The sequence below is a fragment of the Rousettus aegyptiacus genome, unplaced genomic scaffold (genome assembly GCF_014176215.1).
Source record: "Rousettus aegyptiacus isolate mRouAeg1 unplaced genomic scaffold, mRouAeg1.p scaffold_m13_p_11, whole genome shotgun sequence".
Taxonomy (NCBI): domain Eukaryota; kingdom Metazoa; phylum Chordata; class Mammalia; order Chiroptera; family Pteropodidae; genus Rousettus; species Rousettus aegyptiacus.
Window position 1 is genome coordinate 27,839,587 of NW_023416286.1, and position 19,420 is coordinate 27,859,006.

The following is a 19,420-nucleotide window of genomic DNA, read 5'->3' on the forward strand; positions in this document are numbered from 1 at the left end:
ACAGCCACTAGCTTCTAACCTGAACCCAAGCATGCTCCCGGTTACCTCCGGACGCCTTCCCCCCACCCTAGTCGAGTGTTCGCGCCGCAAGGGTGAGCGCCCGGGTGTGCGAACCACAGACTCACGAGCAGCCGCTCGTTGCTCCAGCTGCCGCGACGTGGGGAAGTGAAAATGAAATTGACTTTTCGAGAAATGATGAAAGCGGCGCTGCCTGCCAATGAACAGCAAAAGCGAACTTCCGCACCTCTGGGCCGGGCCGCTCGCCCTCCCTCAGCCTCCACCTCCCGGTTGCAAAAGCTTGAAACAAACACTGGGGAGGAAGGGCGGAGGGAGGAGGGCGGAGAGGGGAGGCGAGGGAGGGAGCGAGGGAGGAGGGCGGGGGGTGGGGGGATTTCCAGCCTCGGCTCTTCGCAGTTTCCTCTCCTTGTTTTGCTTTCGATCTGGACCGTTCTCAGGCAAGCCGGCGAGTAACTTTTAGTTTTGCTCCTGCGATTATTCAACTGACGGGCTTTCATTTCCATTTCACACACCCTAGCAACACTTAAACCTTGCGGAAGTGTATTGGTAGCGTGAAAAAGCACACTGAGAGGTAACATTTTTCAAATAATAGTTGTGACTGTGTGTGTGTTTTTCTCGAGGGCATGTTTATGAGGACTGGAGGGGATATGTGTGTGGGTGTCCTGATGGTTTGACACGATGTTTTGCAGACGGAGAATGCTAGGGTTCATAAATATTAATACCGATTTTTGGAGGAACGGTCGGCGCTATTATGGATCATCTGATTTTAGGGGAAGCAGGTTCTGCTGCTGTTGGTGCTGCTACTGGGGCTGCTGAGGCTGCAAGGAGGAGGAGGAGGTAGAGAGGGAGGAGGAGGAGGTTGGTGGAGGTTTAATTTCACTTTTGGATTTGCAGATGCGGAGAGGTGGCTCCATGGACACAGACCTGCTCTGTGTGATTCTGCGCCCCAGGTGTTGTGTGTGTGTGTGTGTGTGTGTGTGTGTGTGTGTGTGTGTGTAGGGGGGGGTGCAAGTCTGCTGGAGTCGGGCCTCCTATTACAACAAAATTGCCGTGTGCAAGTGTGTGCGTGTGCATGTTTACAGACGCCGTCGCCTCCAGATCTGAAGCTGGGGAGCGGGTCCTTCTCAGAGCCCGGCGGCGGCGCCTCTCTGCGGGCAGCCTCCGCGGAAATAAGCAGGAACCCGCCGTCCGCTGGCTGCCTGCGACTCGCTCCCGGGAGGGAGAGTCGCCTCCCGCCGCGGCCAAGGGAAACTTGATGGGGCGCCCGCGGCGGTCCCAGGGCTCGCCCGCCCGCCCGCCGAGCTCGGGGAAGGGGCGCGGGCGTTGCGTGCCAGCGGCGGGAGCGGGCGGGCAGTCGGGCTCCGAGCGGGGCTGGGCGCCGGGCCTGGCCGGCGCGCCCGGCTTCCTGGGGGCTGGGCCGCTGCCGCTCCGGAGGGACACCGCGTCCTCCTCCCCGCCGGCCAGCACCCGGCCTGGCCTTGGGGCTTTGTCACTGCACTTGTCCTGGCGCACGGGGGGCTGTGGCGGCGCGTCCCGGGAGGGCGCCGCGCCTGGCGGTCATCTGCCCTGGCCGCGGCCTAGCGCCAGGCGCCGCCGGGTCCCCGCAGCGCCCCCGGGCCGGCCTCGCGCGCTGGGCCTGACCCGCCTCAGCTACGGAGCGGGCGAGGTGGGGGCGGGGAGCCTGCGGGGACCGAGCGGCGCCCTGTTGGCAGGCTCGGGGGCCGGCAGCCCCCGGGGAGCCTGGGGCGCAGGCCGCGGCGGGGTGCGGACGTAAGCGCCCGCCCCGCGCCCTCCGACCCGGCTGTGGGCGCGCAGCGGCGTTGGTCCGCGGGCCGAACACGGGCGGTGCAGAGCGGCGGCCGCCACTTCCCTTCCGCCGGGTCTGCCGGGCTCGCCCACCGCGCGCTGCCCGCCCCCAGCCGCTCTCTGTGCCACGGCCTGGGGCCAGCCCCAAGACGGCTTTGGGAAGCCTTTTCAAGTTCGAAGGGCTTCGAGATGTAACTCGTACCCCTCCCAGGGCGCACCGGCATCTCTCTTTGGCCCAGGTCTTGGTGCGTGTGCCATTCTCGCCCCTTTGCCCTATTAGAGGGGAGAAGGGAAGTAGGCTGGCAGCCCGAGCCGGGCGCGCAGACAGTATTCCGGGCACCAGGTGAGGCGCCCAGGTCTGTCCGTGTAAGCAGAACCCTTCCTTGTTCGTCATCTGTAAATGTGACCCTGGGACTGGTAGTAGAGGTTGCCACATATTAGCGGCTTGGCTTTCACTTGTTTTTTAACCCCATAGTATAGAGTTTGGAACTTGGGGACATTTTATCCGCTCTTTCCTTCTTCAGTCTCCTCCCTCCAGTGTAGGCAGTGGGTAGTGCTCCTTGTCCTATGAAGAGTCTTTCTCTATGAGGATAAATGCTGGCATTTGCCTCTGCCCTGGCCTCCCTGTTGTGACTCCGCTGCTTTTGATGAATGGTTAGGGAGGGTGGGGGATAGTTACATTTCCTGTTGTGGATTTTCAGGAATCACCAAGGTTGCTGTCAAGGCTTCAGTCATTTATTAGTTTTCAGACCGATTGGAAATAACATTGGAATTTTGCAGCCTGCAGTTGTTGGTGCACAAGGGCAGGTGCAGACAGGGGTCTGGAGACGGAGTACCAAAAGTTGATGGTCTTGATCTTAGATGTACGACGCCCCCTTACCAGGATCCGGAGGGAGATCCCTGTTTAATTTTTTAAAGCACACAGATTCAGTCTTCTCTAGTTTTCTCAACTCCTCCTTCTTCCCCATATTCCTCTTTTAGAATTTAAACTGGCATTTCTAAGGCGTAACCTTAAAACATCTATTAATTGATGTGACAAAGTCCGAAATTTCTCTGTAATTAGTGAATGATTATAATTTATAACTTAGCCTGTTGTGTAAGAAGTTAGATTTTGGCCTCTTAGATCAAAGAATTCTTGTCTGTTATGATTTGTAACTGCTTCTTAATATTAAACATTTAAATATTTCATTCTCAATGTGTTGTTTTTTTCTGTTGACTTTGAAAAGTTAGAGATTATTCCACATATTTCAGACTTGCTTACCTGTAAAAATGTCATTATAATCAAAAGTCAGTGTTTGTTGTTAAATTGGAAGCAAATATGACAAATGGTTGTCTTCAAGTCCTGACAGCTCTATGAACTATGTTCCTACTTTTTTCTTACTCTGCTTTCTGAAGTACTATATTAAGTAAATATTTGATATACCAAAGCTAGTTAAAGATTTTTAAAATTAGTAGTGGAAATTTTGAAGCTTCGGATGTTTAACATTTGATGTGCATCAATATTCTCATGTTTCCGAGGACATTGTACTTTTATTCTTAGTATTATTCTAGTGTAAGCTCTGTTATTTTTAAAGTGTTTTCACACAATTTCCTTTTGATAGAGAACAGACCACTGAACTCTAAATGGGGCATCTGGGACATGGTTCCATTATGTGCTTTATACCAAAAAGGGCTTAAAGTAGACAAGAGATTTTATTCACTTAATAAATTTCCCTAAAACATTCACTGTGCCCCAGACACAGTACTAGACTCTGTGGGTCCAACTGGGAACAGGAAGGCGACTTCTTTACACTCCAGGGGGATTGCATTCTAGTTGGTGAGCTGACAGTACACAACTAAATAATCACAATAAGTACCATTTAGGGTTGGGTCTATGGAAGATAATAATAATACTTAACCCTGTATCTGATACGGTTGCCTTTGGGAACAGGCAAGGTACTGTGTATGCATGAAAGTTGTGTAAGTTACAGTAATCTACCAGTGTGTAAGGTATTAACTTTAAGGATTCTGTAGATTATTATTAATTTTAAAAAGCCAGGAAATCATGACTGTGGATTAAACACTGATGCTCTTACAGAATTGTCCGCAAGAAGGGGTATTACTTATTCTGAGACTATATAAATAATGACAAAGAATTAAACATGAATAACTTACGTAAAGCATCCAAGTATTTAATAATGAAATATGATATTGTCAGTGAATTTTTTCTGTCAGAAGAAAAGTTAGATGGTATTCATGGAGAAGACCAATTTAAATGGAAATAACAATGATTGGGACAATGTATTTTCCTTCTTTATGTCAGAAAAAAGATCTTCCCAAACTCACTGTGCTTTAGTTTGAATCTTCATCAGAGCTTCAGACTTAATTCATTATTTAATATTAATGCTTGGGCTTTTCGGGGTGCATGCACCAGGCCCATAGTTGCCAGCATTTTACCTTCATAGATCCTTTACAAATGATTTTCCCTCTCACGAACTCTCTTTTGACAAACGGTCTCTGAAACAAATCGTGTTAGGAATACTTCCTCTGCCCATTTTTATTACTGAAAAACACATAAGACTTCTAGTCAAAACTTCTGATTGACTTGAGAAAACTAGCATCATCAAACCTAGTTGATCTAATTCCAGCCAAAAAGTGATGGGCAGCTGTGTTTTAGATAAGTTCATAGTCCTTTTAGGCTTTGTGAAGCTTTGAAACTAGCCCAAGACCCTCCCACTCCCATTAATAACTTTGAGTTCTGCTGGGAATCCAGGAATCCCAAGATATGAACCATTGTAGTAACCCAGGCAGTTTTATTAAACGAATACAAACACTGTGCCCTTATTTTGTTTATTTATTAAATGTTTGCTGACAGCAGCTATGTCCAAGGCTCTGTGTAGTGGAAGGTGAATGAGATAAAGAGCCCAGAGGCTTGGAGTTGACTTTCTCTTTTATTAACTTACCAGTCACTTCCCCTTTCTGGGCCTGCATCGTTCTGTCATCATTGGATGGAACTTATGTGCGTCTCAAAATCACGTAAGGAGGAGGAGAGCTTTTAGAAACTGCCAGGATTCTTCAGATCTATAGCCCTTTCCTCTCTTCGCCTCTTTGCCTCTTCGGCCCTAAGGAATTCCCCTTTCTTTTCTCCCAGTAAGCCTCTGATATTCACCAGTGCGTCTTGGGTCCCTATCCCTCAGGTGTGGGCCAGAGCAAAGGTGGAGAACCGCTGAATCAAGGAATTCTTCCCAGAGCCAGATCTCTTAATTTTTTCATTGGCTCAAAGGCTACGTTGTGCAGGAAGGTGAGCCGGTGGGACCCGTTTTCCACTTTTAGATAGTGCTTTGAATAGGGAATCTGCAGTCGAGCTCTGCTGGCTTTGCCCATGTTAACTTCGCTTGTGTTATTGTTGTGAAACTTTGAATTTTCCATTGTGAAGAGGCAAGAAGGACATTGTGTTATGGGTATGTCTCTTTGTCTAGGAAGGTCATAAAAAGTTATGGGTTTGTTTTGTTACTGTTTTGGCTTATATTCCTCCTTTTCAGGTTAGTATTTAGCTTCAATAAGCAAGAAAGAACTAGAGCTGAACAAAAATGTCTCTATGTCTCATGCCCTTTGTGCATGCATGCCTTGCGGTCCCCATTTTTATGAGGAACAGAAGGCTGTGTGGCTCTTTCTGATGATGGATTCTAAGCATCTCAAGGGCAAGGCCAATTTAGTTCAACAGAATATCTTAATTTAGGATTTTGTGTGATAAAAGCTGGTCCCACTTTCATTAAACATTTTTGAGAGTTAACTACTTACTATTAATTTTCATTAATTTCTTTTCAGGCATATTTAGCAGGCTGTTGCTATCTGTATAATAGCATTTGATACTCACACACCTAATGTGATCAAAGGAAAGATAAGCTTCAAATTTAATTTGTTCTTATTGAGCTTATAAATATCAAGTTTTTATAAGATCCAAAGAAATACTTTATAGATTACATTGTCCTGGCCCCATGAGCTTAGAATCCTGCTCACTGTCCCATTTCATGAGGTTGACATCTTGAGGAAGAAGAAACTGCATATAAATTGCTTGATTGGAAGTAGTATCTAACATGTTACTTTTGAAGAGAGCTTTTCTTGTTCTCCTTACTCTTGACTTATTGACGATGATGAGAAAAATTACAGTGGTAAGAAGAAAGTGTCCTGATACCTACGTAGGGTACTAGTGGGTATGTGGAGTGGTGGACTCAGAGTGGGGAGGGCATTGAATGGTGACAGTTGGGAGATGAGGTGATGAAAAAAGAGAATAAGGTGAAGAGTAGAATAGTGTCTCCTATATTCTTTATTCTTGACTAGGGGAGAGAGAAAGAAGAGGGAATCAGGCAGGTGTATATTTCAATGACGTATTTCAAATGTCATTGAAAGCATTTTAGAGGTGGTGGGAACAAGTTGGCAATTAATTGGTAGTAAGGGCAAGTTGAAATACTGGAGACCCTTGACTTCCAACTTTGGAGTTAGGCCTTTTTATCCTTAGGATGAAGTCCGATGGGAAACTGCTAGCCATCAGACAGGTTTAGACAAGTAGACACGTGGCTCTGAATGGTTGTCACTGTGACGTTGTTGAAGTCATGTTAGAGGTAGCGTTGGAGCTGGAGAGGATGGAGGAATTGATATCCCTTCCTGAGGCCTCAGACTCAATCTAAAATTGCCCTTAGATGCAACCATGGGCCCTGAGAGTAAGATATGTGTTGATAAAATAGATGAGAAATGCTATACTAGCTCTCTGAGGCCCTCCGCTCTTTCCGCTTGTCAGTCTTCCTGCTGCTGTTTTATGTTTGTCAGGTTGTGGGAGGTAACTTAGGGAATCAGGAAAATAGAACAAATGGGCCAATACTGAATAGAGGGCACAAGTTAACATCGAACTATGAATGCTGTAACTGGGCACTATAGGTCGCTGATTTTGAAACTAAGCTCTCCATGTTGTTTTTGGGATTGTATGTTGAAATTAACTTTCTGGAATTCAACTTGGTGATATATACTTAAAGACTTAGAAATGTTAAACTCTCTGTTCCAGTAACTTCACTTCTAGGAACTTACACAAAGTAACCAGAGACGGGATGAAGATTTATTTACAAGGATGTTCATTGAATTAGTTTTTGTTATAGTGAAAACTTGAAAACTCAGCAGTAGGAACACATTTAAATGAATTATACTATTATCCGGACCTTGAGTATAGTTTTTCAAATTCATGTTTTTGCATTTAATGAGGGGGAAATGGTTGTGTTATGTGTTGAGTGGAGAAAAAGAGAATATTCAATTGTGTCCTTTATTTTTAAAATGTATGTGCGTATTTGCATATACATCATTAAAAAAAAAAAAGCAACCTGAAAGAAAACGTTTGGATGGTGGGATTGTGGGTGTTTGGCTCTTTTTCTTCCTTGAAACATTTGTATTTTCCAAATTTACTACAATAACACAATTACTTTTATAACCAGAAAAATATTCTCAAGACAACTCTACAGTGTCCCCTCTGGCCTCACCTCTGGTAGTTGTAGATTAGGACGAGTGAATTCAATGCAGCTGAGGAGGATGTTTGCATGGACTTGACCATTCTCACGCTCTCTCTGCTGTGATGTATGAAACCAGGCCTAAGAATTAGGGCTTTCGCAGCTAATGCCAAGAGAAGGTGCCATCGTCCTTACACAGCTCTTGTTACTTCATGACCCTTAGGTTGATAGATCCTTGGTGAGTTCGGGACATACTGTTTTGTCAAGAACTGTGAAGGGTCTGAGATGTTACCCCATTTCGCTGATATGTCCTTTGTATATGTGAGTGCTGCAGAAACACAAGACACTGGGCTTGGAGAAGAGTTCTTTACTGATCTTTACAACCAACGTTACAGCCAGAGTGATGATGTTGCCACATTAGTCCCCATACCTAGACTCCCAGGTGATGCTATAAAAACTGATGGAATGTGAGTGTGCTTTGTACTCTGTGGGTTCTCATTCTAACCTTTTGGAATATGAGGCTTTTATAGCCTAAAGGTGTCTCTAAGGTCTCTGGGCTTCATCTCTTTTAAAATGTTCATGCTTAGAGAGAGATAGATGTCTTCCTGGTACCTTGGAAGCTTAACTGAGGGACGTAGTCCAAGCTGTAACATTTGGCCCTCTTAAGGAGGTGAAGTTTAACTATCTTTTTGAATCAGAGCAATTAATTTAGACAAACAGCTACAAATCCAGTTCTTGTGTGTGAAGAGCAAAATGTTTCTAAAGGAAGTAAATGCAGACATTCCCTATCTTTATGTCATACACGGTCTCTATCGTTAGCATACATCATGTGTCCTAGGTGGCTAAGATGTGTCACAGCAGCACCGAAGATTCCAGGGGAGTTTTATTCCCTTTGTCCCAACCTTTTCAAATCTCCTATTGGAGAATGACTTAGTGTGACTCAGAGTATGACCTCTGACTTTTCGCAACCGAAGAAGCCTCTAAATCCATAAAGTTTGTCTGAAATTTTTTTTAGAACAGTTTTGATTGCTTTATGAATAGTTTTGATCCCTTTATAGATACCGAGGACATTTTTGGATTGTTGTGAAACAAGGGTTGGGTATAGTTGTTAGGAGTTCAGGGGGAGAATGCCAAAACACCGATGGAAAAAAAGTATTGATTATGACAGCACTATCCGATACAAATACATGTGAGCCACATGTGTAATTTTTAATTTCCTAGTAGCCATGTTAGATGAGCAAGAAGTAGGTGAAATTAATTTTAATATTTTGTCGCCTAGTATTTCCAAAATATTTTTATTTCAACATGTAGTTAATATAAAAACACTGATGAGATAGTTTATGTCATTTTTTTTTTTCATACTGAATCTTCAAAATCCAATGTATCTTTTATATCTACAGAACATCTTAATTCAGCGCGGTCACATTTCAAGTGTGCAGGAGCCGCATTTGGCTGCTGGTGGCTGCCATACTAGATGACGTGGGATTAGCACATGAAACAAAGTGTGAAGAAAAACATGGGAAAGTTGTAACAGAGACTGAAGGAAAGCAGAGTTAGAGCGGTCGATTTGGTTATAACTGCATGCTTCTCCCTGTGCCTCCGCCCACAAACCTGACCAGATCTCTTCCGCCTAAAATAATGAAATGCTCTTAATTTCTTCAGAAGCAACATGCTGTATGTGCCATTCCTATGGTGATTAGTCATGAACATGTTGAATCTTTTCTAGCCTCTTGAACTGCTGTGAAAATTGTTGATTCCTTGGATTTTTCCGTTTACAACACCTACATTACATGGCAAGTTATTTGAGAGCTAGGATCCTGGCGGATTTCTTTGCATTCCCACCAGGACTTAATACGCAGTAAGAACTGGATAATTATTTGTCGATTTGATTTTCAGCTGTAAAGCAAAGGTTAGCTGAGAAGGCTGAATTCTAGCTCAGGATAGATGGCACAGATCTACTTTGTGTTAGAAACCTAATGGTATATGTGTTGAGCACATAAATGTTGAGATTTGTCACTTTCAGTTAGGGCTTCGATATCCACAGGGTGAAAAATTGTTTGGTTTTTCTCTTTTGCATCTAGGCCTTTAAAAAAAAATCTTACCGGTATATTTCTTTGACATTTATGTTTCAGTGATACTAATACCATCTCATACACATAAATAAGCTGTGTTTGCTGATAAACTGGAGATAAACATTTGGGAGCTGCTACTTTCTGGATAGGTTGGTTAATAATTAACAATAACTTTGTTATTAACAGACACTCAGCCCATAGCATATTTGCAGCGAAATTCTTTTGAAATCAAATACAGTATTTTACAATTGCCTTCATTTGTTCTCTCCAACTGTAATTGTTGAGTTGAAGCAACAGACTTATTCACAGAGCCAAGGCAATTTATTTTTACTGAAGCCTACCTAAGAACTGCTTAGGTAGCCTTTCTCCATGAGATTAAATATGACCTTCACTGAATCATGTTAGCAGGGCCAGCAGCTAGAAAAATAAAGACTAAACCAAACCTTCAGCAAAAAAAGTCCCAGCTGCTCAGTGGGTCAGAGCTTGCTGATTGCTTTCTTCCAATGAAAACACTGTAGATTAGTTTTAAGTGAATTCTAGTAGGTCTGGAGATTTGGAATTGACAGAAGAACAAGAAAGTATAATCTTACTTTAAAATAGTAATCTCGAAGATAAATCTTTATTGACTTTTTTCAAGGATGTTGGGGTGCGTGCGGGGAGGTGCGGGGAGTGGAACTTAACTCGTGCACTGTTTAGCTGACCTTTAAAGACAGGTCTTCAGGGCAGAGTGGAGGTAGAGAATTAGACATGAGGCTGTTGTCCCAAGAAGACACCTGGGCATGTAAGGTGTGCTGGGGACTCCCAAGTACTGACACAGATGGTCCTGCTCCCCTTTCTTCTCTCTGTTACTAGAATGAAAGTGGAAACTTGGGGAGTCTGGAAGGGAGGCCCCAGTAGGGAATGCTATTGTTATTTTTGGATGTGGTCATATTGGTGATTTGAGAAGGCAGGGTGAATTTAAAATATTCTTGGAGAGGATTTGCCTTTCTTCCAGGTGCTTTTAATGCATAAAGCCTTTTTTTTCTCTCTCTTTCTTTAAAGGCAGGTTGCAATCTGGGAGATGGGTCGAGAAGTTCATTCAACTGGAACAGTGGACTTTTGATTAGTCAGTCATTTATTTAACATGTGTTTACTCAGTGCTAACTATGTATATAGAGGGGGGTAGTAAAAGGTAAAATAATAATCTGCTTGGATTTGAGTTAGCTAGGTAGAGGATCTGCATTTTTTATAGTTAGGAGCCTAATTTTTATAGTTAGATAAAACAGAATCAAGCAATTGGGCAACTAAGACCACAGTTCCAGAAGTGATTTTAGATCTCCCTGAATCCCTCCTGGGGTTCTTCTATAGGCTACGTGTGGTTGTCTCAGGTTGTAGGAGAAACAGCAGTGCTAATACGACAAATTTTTGGTCAACCGTATGTTATACATTTTATTTCTAAAAGTCAGATTCTTAATAAATTATATAACAGGCAGAAAACAACATACTGTTTTGTTGTTGTTTTTCTACAGTTCTTCCATTTTTAGTTTGGCATGTAGAATTCAACTGTTCTCCGGTGTCTTTTGTCATTCAGGAAAGCCATGTGGGTAAGCCCTGATAGTTATCTACTTCCCTTTCCCTCAGGGTAGACGCTGTAACTAGCAGTGCCGCTAATACACACTCTCCTACTGCTCTAACTCCCTCCTGGGAGGTTGATGCTGGGAGAATCTAGCCCTTTGTGTCTTCAGGAGAGGCTTTCTCCTGCTAAAGTTTGGGATTACATCACCCTGAAGGGGAAATTGATCCTTATTTAATTTTGAAAATCCATCATTCATATTCTCTCTCTCTCTCTCTCTCTCTCTCTCTCTCTCTCTCTCTCTCTCTCTCTCTCTCTCTCTTTCCTCTTCCTCCTCTCCTCCCTCTCCCCCCCACCCGTGTGTGTATGTGTTTGACGAGTGAATACTTAACGTTGCCTGGAATTAAATAATTATCATCTATAATAAGACTGAAGGAAACAGTGGCCCCAAATAGTGAATTCATAAACACATGTCTAGTTCTTTTTTTTTTATTGTGGTAAAGTTACATAACATACAGTTTACCAGTTAATCATCTTTAAGTATACAATCAAGTGGCATTAAATGCATTTAAAATGTTGTGCAATTATCACCACTCTATACCCATTATTGTTTAATGGGTATAGAGTTTGTTTGAGATGATGAAAAAGTCCATCTCCAGAACTTTTTCATCATCTCAAACAAACTCTATACCCATTAAACAGTAACCCCACTTTCCTTAGCACTGAGCAGCCACCATTCTACTTTCTGTCTCTATGAATTTAACTACTCTGGGTCCCTCATGTAAGTGGAATCATACAGTATTTGTCCTTTTGTGTCTGGCTTATTTCACTTAGAATATTTTTCAGGTTCATCGATGTCATAGGATGTATTGGAACTTCATTCCTTTCTAAGACAATAATATTCCCACCATTTTGTTTATTTGTTTATCTGTTCATGAGCACTTGGGTTGTTATTAGCATTTGACTATTATTGTGAATAATGCTGCTGTGAACCTTAGTGTAAAAGTATCTGTTTGGGTCCCTGGTTGTAGTTCTTTTAATCCGGTGATCATACAGTAGGTAATTCTATGTTTAACATTTTGAGGAACCACTAAACTATTTTCCACAGTGGCTGCACCATTTTATAGCCCTACCAATAATGCACAAACATTCCAATTTCTCCATATTCTCGCCAAAATTTGTTATTTTTTATTTATTTTTCTTTTTGATAATAACCATCCTAACTGGCGTGAGGTGGTATTTCATTGTGGTTTTGATATGCATTTCCCTAATAGTGAAACTGAGCATTTTTTCATGTGCTTCTTGGCAATTTATGTATTTTCTTTGGAGAAATGTCTGTTCCGATTCTTTGCCCAATTTTGAATTGATTATTTTGTTGAATTGTAGGATTGAGTCATTTTTTGTGCGTTCCAAAATGACATATTAGTATAGTCTGAAAAACTAACAAAGATCCTTCCTTATTACAGTATATGTAGCGTGTGGCACGAAACCATTTTTTAAGGTTTAGATGTTGTAAAGCTGACAAAGCACCTACTGAGGAATTAAATTATACTAAATGAGGTAAATCAGAGTGGATAAGTGTACCTAACCTCGCAGAATAGTAGAATTGGAAGTTTCCTTCGAGATTACCTCAGCTCCTTCATTTTTTCATCTGGAGAAAACAAGTGGCCCGCCCAGGGTCTTATGTCCAGATTAAGTAAGTACTCAGTATGTTTTGAAATTAAATTTCTCCTGTTGTATTTTTGAATCCTTTCAGCAGTGCTCGAATATGGTAGTGAATTAATTATCGTGGCTGCTTATATGGTACCTTCAGTACTTGGGGCTCATGAAAGAGACCCTAAGGTTCCTCACTTTTATAATTTTAGGGTTCAGGAGAGTAAAAACGACCTCAGAATAACATTTGGGGGGGCATGAGAATTTGTAAAAACATTCACTAATAGTTCAATACTATTTGGGTGAAAAAATTATTGCCGTACTAACAGATTTGTTAAGTAAAACTAATAAAAGCATGTGCATATATGTTGTGAATTAGCAGCAGAATGAGAAACTATTTATTCTTATAAGAGCTATACTAGATGAAGAAGTTCAGTGAAGTATCACAACTTTACAGTAGCAAATTTATTGTTGGTTTGCCTTTGTGGTTTGTTCAACTTTTTTATTTCATGCAGTCCTTTAGAAAATTTGTCTTTATTGAGTAATATAGCCTGGCAAGATAACATATGGATTATAACTAAGAGTGAGTTATAAATAATTGGGAAGAAGATACATACATAATGTCTGTTTGATGTAAGGCAGACTAGTAAGAGGAATTGCAAAAATTTGTATTCCCTTCAGGCTGAGGGCCAAGGCTTTTAAAAAGTCCTTAAAATTGGCCTCAAGCTGTATGATGAACTTAAGTTGAAGACTTCTTTCTGCAAGCAAATATTTTAAATAAAACTCTCAGGAGAATTAATTCTTTTAGCAGACACCTTTGAACTGCTGTATGTGAAGCCCTGTGCTGTGGAGATGTAAAACTGAAAATTTCACGTTCTCGAAGAGCTTACCATTTAGTTAGAGAAAGGCAGGAAAATAATCATCTTGAGTAAGAGAAAGAATTAAATAGGTGCTTAACAGAAGCACAGAAAGCAAAAGGCTTTCTGTGGGAGGGAAGTGGAAGGAGCTCTATCTGAGAAGTCAGATGTGCTTCACTACCAACATCCCAAAGGAGGAGGGAGTGTTGGCTGGTGGCAAATGGATTAGCAAGGGCATCTTTGATGGAAAGAACAGTTCGAGCAAAGACATGATGGGTCGAAAATTCCTTACACTCTTGGTGCATGAAGAGTTCTCTGGTGTGGTAGGAGCGGATAGACCAAGGGGGCAATGTCAAGTCAGTTCCTGGTGGCTGCAAATACTTTCTTCAGGGCAGGGTTCCTGTTATTGCTAGTAAGGAAAGGCTTTGTTCTAAGGATAGAGCAAGCTTTTGGGGGTGGGGGAGGTTATTGAGGTTTTGGAACATTTTCCCCCTTACATTTTAGAAAACAATGATGACTATTAGCTGATGTGTGTGGCAGAGCTGTGCGCTGCTGCGCCTAAAAGATGTAAGGGGGCGGGGGGTGGGGGTAGGTGGGGGGGATGCATTCGTTATTCATACACATATTGGGCATTGCAGGAAGGACGGAATTGCGTTTTTGATAATAACCAGGCCTGTCTTTGAGGTGCTTTCGTACGTTTCTAAGAGGAAGTGGTATACCAGTACAAAAATATTTTTGTATTCTCTTTTGGCTTGTTTGGATTTGATTTATAATGGGAATGAATTGATTATTAATAGGTTTGCAATACTCAAAGGAGTTGTCTTTAATACAAGGAGGAACCCAAGTTAGGGATCCAAGAGAATAGCAAGGCGTCTTGAAGCCACTCCCTAGCACAGCAGAAATTTTTAGGACAGGACATCCTAGTGGCCCAAGGAGCTCAAGGAGTGCTTGGATCTTGTTGGCATCTTAGCAGTGAGACTGGCCATTGGGTTAGGAGGCCCCTCCCAGCCCAAGGCGTGAGGTGCGCTTGACCAGTTTCTCCAAGTGACACCGAGGAAGACCACGGAAGGGCCGGTTCATGGAACCTTAGGGTCAAGCCTAAGCTGCAGCGACTCCGGGAGCCCTGAGGGGGCGGAGCTATTGGCTGTCCCACTTGGAGGCTTCTTGTGTGCATTCCCACAGCATGGCTGAGATAGAATGGAGCCACCATCAGGAGCAGAGGCCATACCAGCTTGGTAGTCTGGCTGCTTCGATAGCATTTATGGATATTTGTTTGGGGTCTTCGCTTGGTTGTATCGAAGGCCCTGTTATATTTCTTTGCTATATTTCAATATATTACACTCTGCGTGTATTATCAATGACCGCCGTTTTGACCCCATTATAAATTTTGGAGTGCTGTTGTGAGGGCTCAGCAGTATCCAGTACTCAATAAATATTGGTTGAATTAAATTGTAACGATTGACCTAATTCTCCATTTATTTCCTGTTCAGACACAGACCCATCCGTAGTACCTTAGAGCCAACAGGGCTCGTGTGCTCTTGTTTTCCAGTAAGGAACAGGACCGGAAAGGAGGTGGAAAGTCCATCAGTCCTGCTTGATGTGCCCTGAGGTGTATCCAGGTGTTTCCCCTCATCAGACGTCAGGGACCCTGTTAAGGTAGAAGGACAGATGGCTCTCTGGTAATTAACTCTCTGTTAATTCGCCAGCCTTAGTCAGGCCTTCCAGCTGTTTGTCCACCACATCCAACCATTTTCCCCGGGGCACAGCTTTCTGGTATTACTAATGGTTCAAACTCGCAGTCCGTACTTGCTCCCTTCCGCCCTTGCGTTATTCTTCCTTCTGTTCGGGGTGTTTTTCCTTCCTGTCCCCCCCCCCCCCCCCAGGATCTCTTTCTAAGCCCAGAAGTCTTCTAGAATTCTCTCTCTCCTAGGCTTTTATGTAATACAGCAAAACTCCCCCAAAATGCTTTCCAAAAATTAGTCTGTATAAAATGCATGGTCACATTAATTGTGAGGCTAATGAAATGATGGGGGTGAGTCTGACCCAGTGAATGAACCAAGAACCAGTTGTGTTGAATTCTCACGTTCGGTTTTTACGGGGCACATTATATCCTGAAGCATGTCATCAAAAGTTGTATCCTCCTCAGTTTGTTTTTCTAGTATCACCTTCAGGACATGACCGGCGCCTTGTTTTAGAGTGGTTGTTCATGTGCCAGCATCCAGCATTGCACTTGAACCCTTTGAGGACAGATCTCATCTTCAGCTTTATATCCGCCCCTCACCCCCAGTTTTTTTTATAGTTCTTGGCATCTTATTGGCTCAATAAGATTTTTTGAAGTGTTGAATAAGGATAGTTCAAAAGTTTATTAACATATTTAGCTTGATTCACCTGGAAAATGTCACAAAAATAGTAAAATTATTCTTTTCTAGGTTGTATACTTTTTACAGTTATTTCCCCCTGCTTGTTTATTTGTTCATAATAAGTTTTATTCATCACAATGCGTAATTCATAGCCTCTATCTTTTCCTCCACTTTCCCCTCACCCCTGCCCACAGTGGGTTTTCCAGGAAGTATTCAATTCATCCACTTTCTTATCAGTAAATAATTACTACATATCATGGGCAAGGTACTATGATTGATATTTTGGGAGTTTCAAAGATCTATAAGATGGGATTCCTGCTCAGGGATTTTGAACAGAGATAACCTGTTTTCAAGTACACGAAGCTGTGAGCTTTGGTTGCATTAGAAGATAGAAGGAATCAATTGGATAAGAAGTCAGAAAGTTGGGACATAGCAGTATTACGATGACTAGGAGCCCAGATTTTATCCAGCAGGCATTGTGGAGCCAGTAAAGGATTTTGAACAATGTGATGAGATATTTAGGAAGATTAATCTGGCCAGCACTGCAGATAAGCTAATATTCCAGAAGGTGGTCCTTGGATACCCTCCTGCTCCTCATGAGAGAATCTGTTTTGTCCATTTTGCTGTTAGGTGGAGTATACTGGCTCTACTGTTTGAAACGTCTTTGTGCAAACCTCAGGGGAGACCAAAGCAATCATCCCATACTTTACCCCTAATATAAAGTGTCCTTTATATCTTTCTCACAGTAGCTCTGCCAAATTGCTATGAAGATCTCTGTTTATATATGAGGAAACCAAGATTTGGAAAAGATACAGGTTGTAAGTGGGGAGATTCAAATCCAGGTGTACTTGACACCAAACCTGAGCTATCCCTCTAGCACATTTTGTTTCTACAGGTGAGGGAAGGAAACCAGTGTGGTCCTGGAAAGGGATGGCACAGGGGGAAGTAGTGACAATGCAGCGGACACTAAATCCAGTTTCCAGGTGCGTTTTGGAACTTGTTTAGCGGCAGTGAGTATCTTCTAAATATATTTGAAGACTATTCTGCAGTGTGCAGAGGAGAGAGGGGTGTTCGCTTCAGAGGTATTCCTATACTTAGAATGGGTAGCAGTTTTTACTTAGAGTGGTTCTCTTTTTTAGTTGGAATTCAGTGATAATCGGGATGATTTATCGCAGGGATAGAATCAAACTCATGAAAACTGTAGTGTATAAGTTTATAATTTGTGTGTTAGAGGTTAGCCTGATCTGAACATAAAAAGTTGAATTGGATAGCTTTATAATAACAATAATAATAATAACAACAATAACAATAATAATAATAATAATAATAATAGGTAATCTTTTTTGAGAAGTTACTGGCAGAGGGGACAACTCAAAGGAAATCCCCAAAGGAAATGTGGCAGCAGCATGAAGGAGGCTGCAGGCCCAGCCTGTGGCTGCGGTGTGATGAGGGGAATCATTTATTCTCATCCAGGGGAGGGACAGGCACTGCAGATAAGCTAATATTCCAGAAGGTGGTCCTTGGATACCCTCCTGCTCCTCATGAGAGAATTCGAAGGCCAATCTTTTTAGGCAGTTTTCTTTTAGGAAGGCGCTGGTTTTCAACATAGCCCGCCAGCGATGGATCTGAAATCAGATGACAGCAAATGATTTTGTCATTTTGCACATATAGATTTTCTTAGAAGGTTCCAGTATGGTGGCCTTCTAAAAGTCCCTATCATTTGACTTTTCAAGCTTTAGTATTGCAAGCCTTGCTCTTTCCTCTTTCCCCATGTGCCCTTGTCTTTTCTGTGTTCCCAGTGGGCAAACCGACCATACCCACTGCAGGTCTGTCTAGTGTGAAAAGGAAGTGAAAGGGATTCAGTGACTTGGATAATATAAACAACTCAGAAAATTCAGGCCCCGCCCATTTCCTTCAACACTCCCCTCCCCTAACTAGTGTAGGTGTGTCATTTGTCCACTTTGTTGTTCACACTTTTCTCACACGCACCATCTTATGTAATTTTTTCTGTACTTCCCCAGTGTACTTGAGGACTGAGATGTCTTTTCTGGGTTTTCAAATTACTGACTTAGATGGATGGCTCCAGGGATGGCCAGCTATTTGTGGAAAGAACAGTCTTAAGTGAACTCTCCACCTAACACCCAAAAGGAACAGCCATGCCTTTCACAGTTTGCCTTACTCCCATACTGCAAAGGCAGTGCTCAAAGGACGTGCTGATTAAGGGAAAAATAGGGTTGCTTCTTTTCCCATTTTCCATATGGAAAGAAGGTTTGAACATGCAGTGTGAGCCTGACTCCATATGCTTTGAAATTTGTCCATGATTTTTGCTTTGCTGAATTGCAGAATCTGATGCTATCCAGGTATCAGGGTCTGGGGCCAAACACACCCAGTGGTCCCAGCATGATTTCAAATTTATGAAATATTCTTAAAAGTCAGTCAACCCTCTTAGATCCTTATTATTATCTATACACTTTTCAAGAAAATATTCCTTAAAAAGACAATGGATTTAAAGAAATGCTCCTAGATTTTTATAATTTAGATGTATCTGAAAGTAATTTATCTGTATAACTTCACAGAGCTTTCTCATCTTATTTTCTTTTACGAGACTGGATATTACATTTGCATGTGTGACAGATTTCATGATCATTGTATTATTATTATTTTTAAAGAAAACATATATTACACATGGTTAAATTGATTGGAAAACGTTCCTAGAAGTTATATGGCTGGGGCAAAGGATGTCATTTAAAATTTTTGATACTATCACCAAGCTGCTGTCTGGAAATTTTGTACCTATTTAAACTCCAATCCGAAGTACCTGTGAGATATAAAGCACTATTCTAGATGCTTTACATGTTTCCTCATCTAACCGTCCCAGAGCCTCAGGGAACAGATAGGGTCAGTAACCTGCCCAAGGCCATACTGCTAATAAGTGATAGAGCTGGGGTTTGGAACCAGGCATGTCAGCCAGCCTCCACAGCCCACACTGTCACCTTTTCTGCTCTTTTACTTCCATGATAGCAGGTCTGAGAAAGCCAGCACAGGACTGCTGTGATGAGACCCTTTCTTCCTTCTGGGAGTCCCTGGGTATGGATATGATCTCTTTCTTTACTCTCAGTCTTGATGCATCACTTAAGATAGGTGTAGAATGTTTGTCCCGAGGCAAAATCTTTGGTTTCACATTCTTTATGTATGTAATTGTATAATTCAGAAAACGTTCTTTAAGAAAGAGGCAGCAGTCACTTTGGAGATCAGCCCCTTTTCTCAGTTCTCACTTGCCCCCTGTTCTGCTGGCTGCAGGCTAAGAAAGACAGGAGACAGTGTTAAATCTTTTATCTTTATGACTCCTCTTCCTGCCTCATTCTGTCACTCAAGTGTTGGTGGGATCCATGCCTACTATTAACGGAAGCCTGTTGGGGGCCTTACTGGTCACCTGCATCCCTAAGGGCAGGGGCGGGGAGGGGCAAGGAGGATGTCAAATAGAAGTGTAATGGTTTTCAAAGTTTTGCTTAGGGACTTCAGGTTTTAAACCTGTGCTTATCTTGCTTCTGGATCTGGTGAGGAGATTGCTAAAAAAGTGTTTTCATCAGTACAGCCCTAGGGTCATACCAGGTCAAAAGACTTCCTCTTT

General features: G+C 42.5%; 1 protein-coding gene across 4 annotated transcripts in view; it reads left to right on the plus strand.

The window, feature by feature from the left end:
- The first annotated feature begins 385 nt into the window (after window positions 1–385).
- IRF2 (interferon regulatory factor 2) overlaps window positions 386–19,420 on the plus strand; it is a 75,758-nt gene continuing 56,723 nt past the window's right edge. The window contains exon 1 of one of the 4 annotated variants that reach the window (XM_016143996.2): window positions 386–589. The gene's annotated coding sequence lies outside the window, so the exon portion shown is untranslated. The other 3 variants (XM_016143998.2, XM_016144000.2, XM_016143999.2) reach the window with 3 other exon arrangements.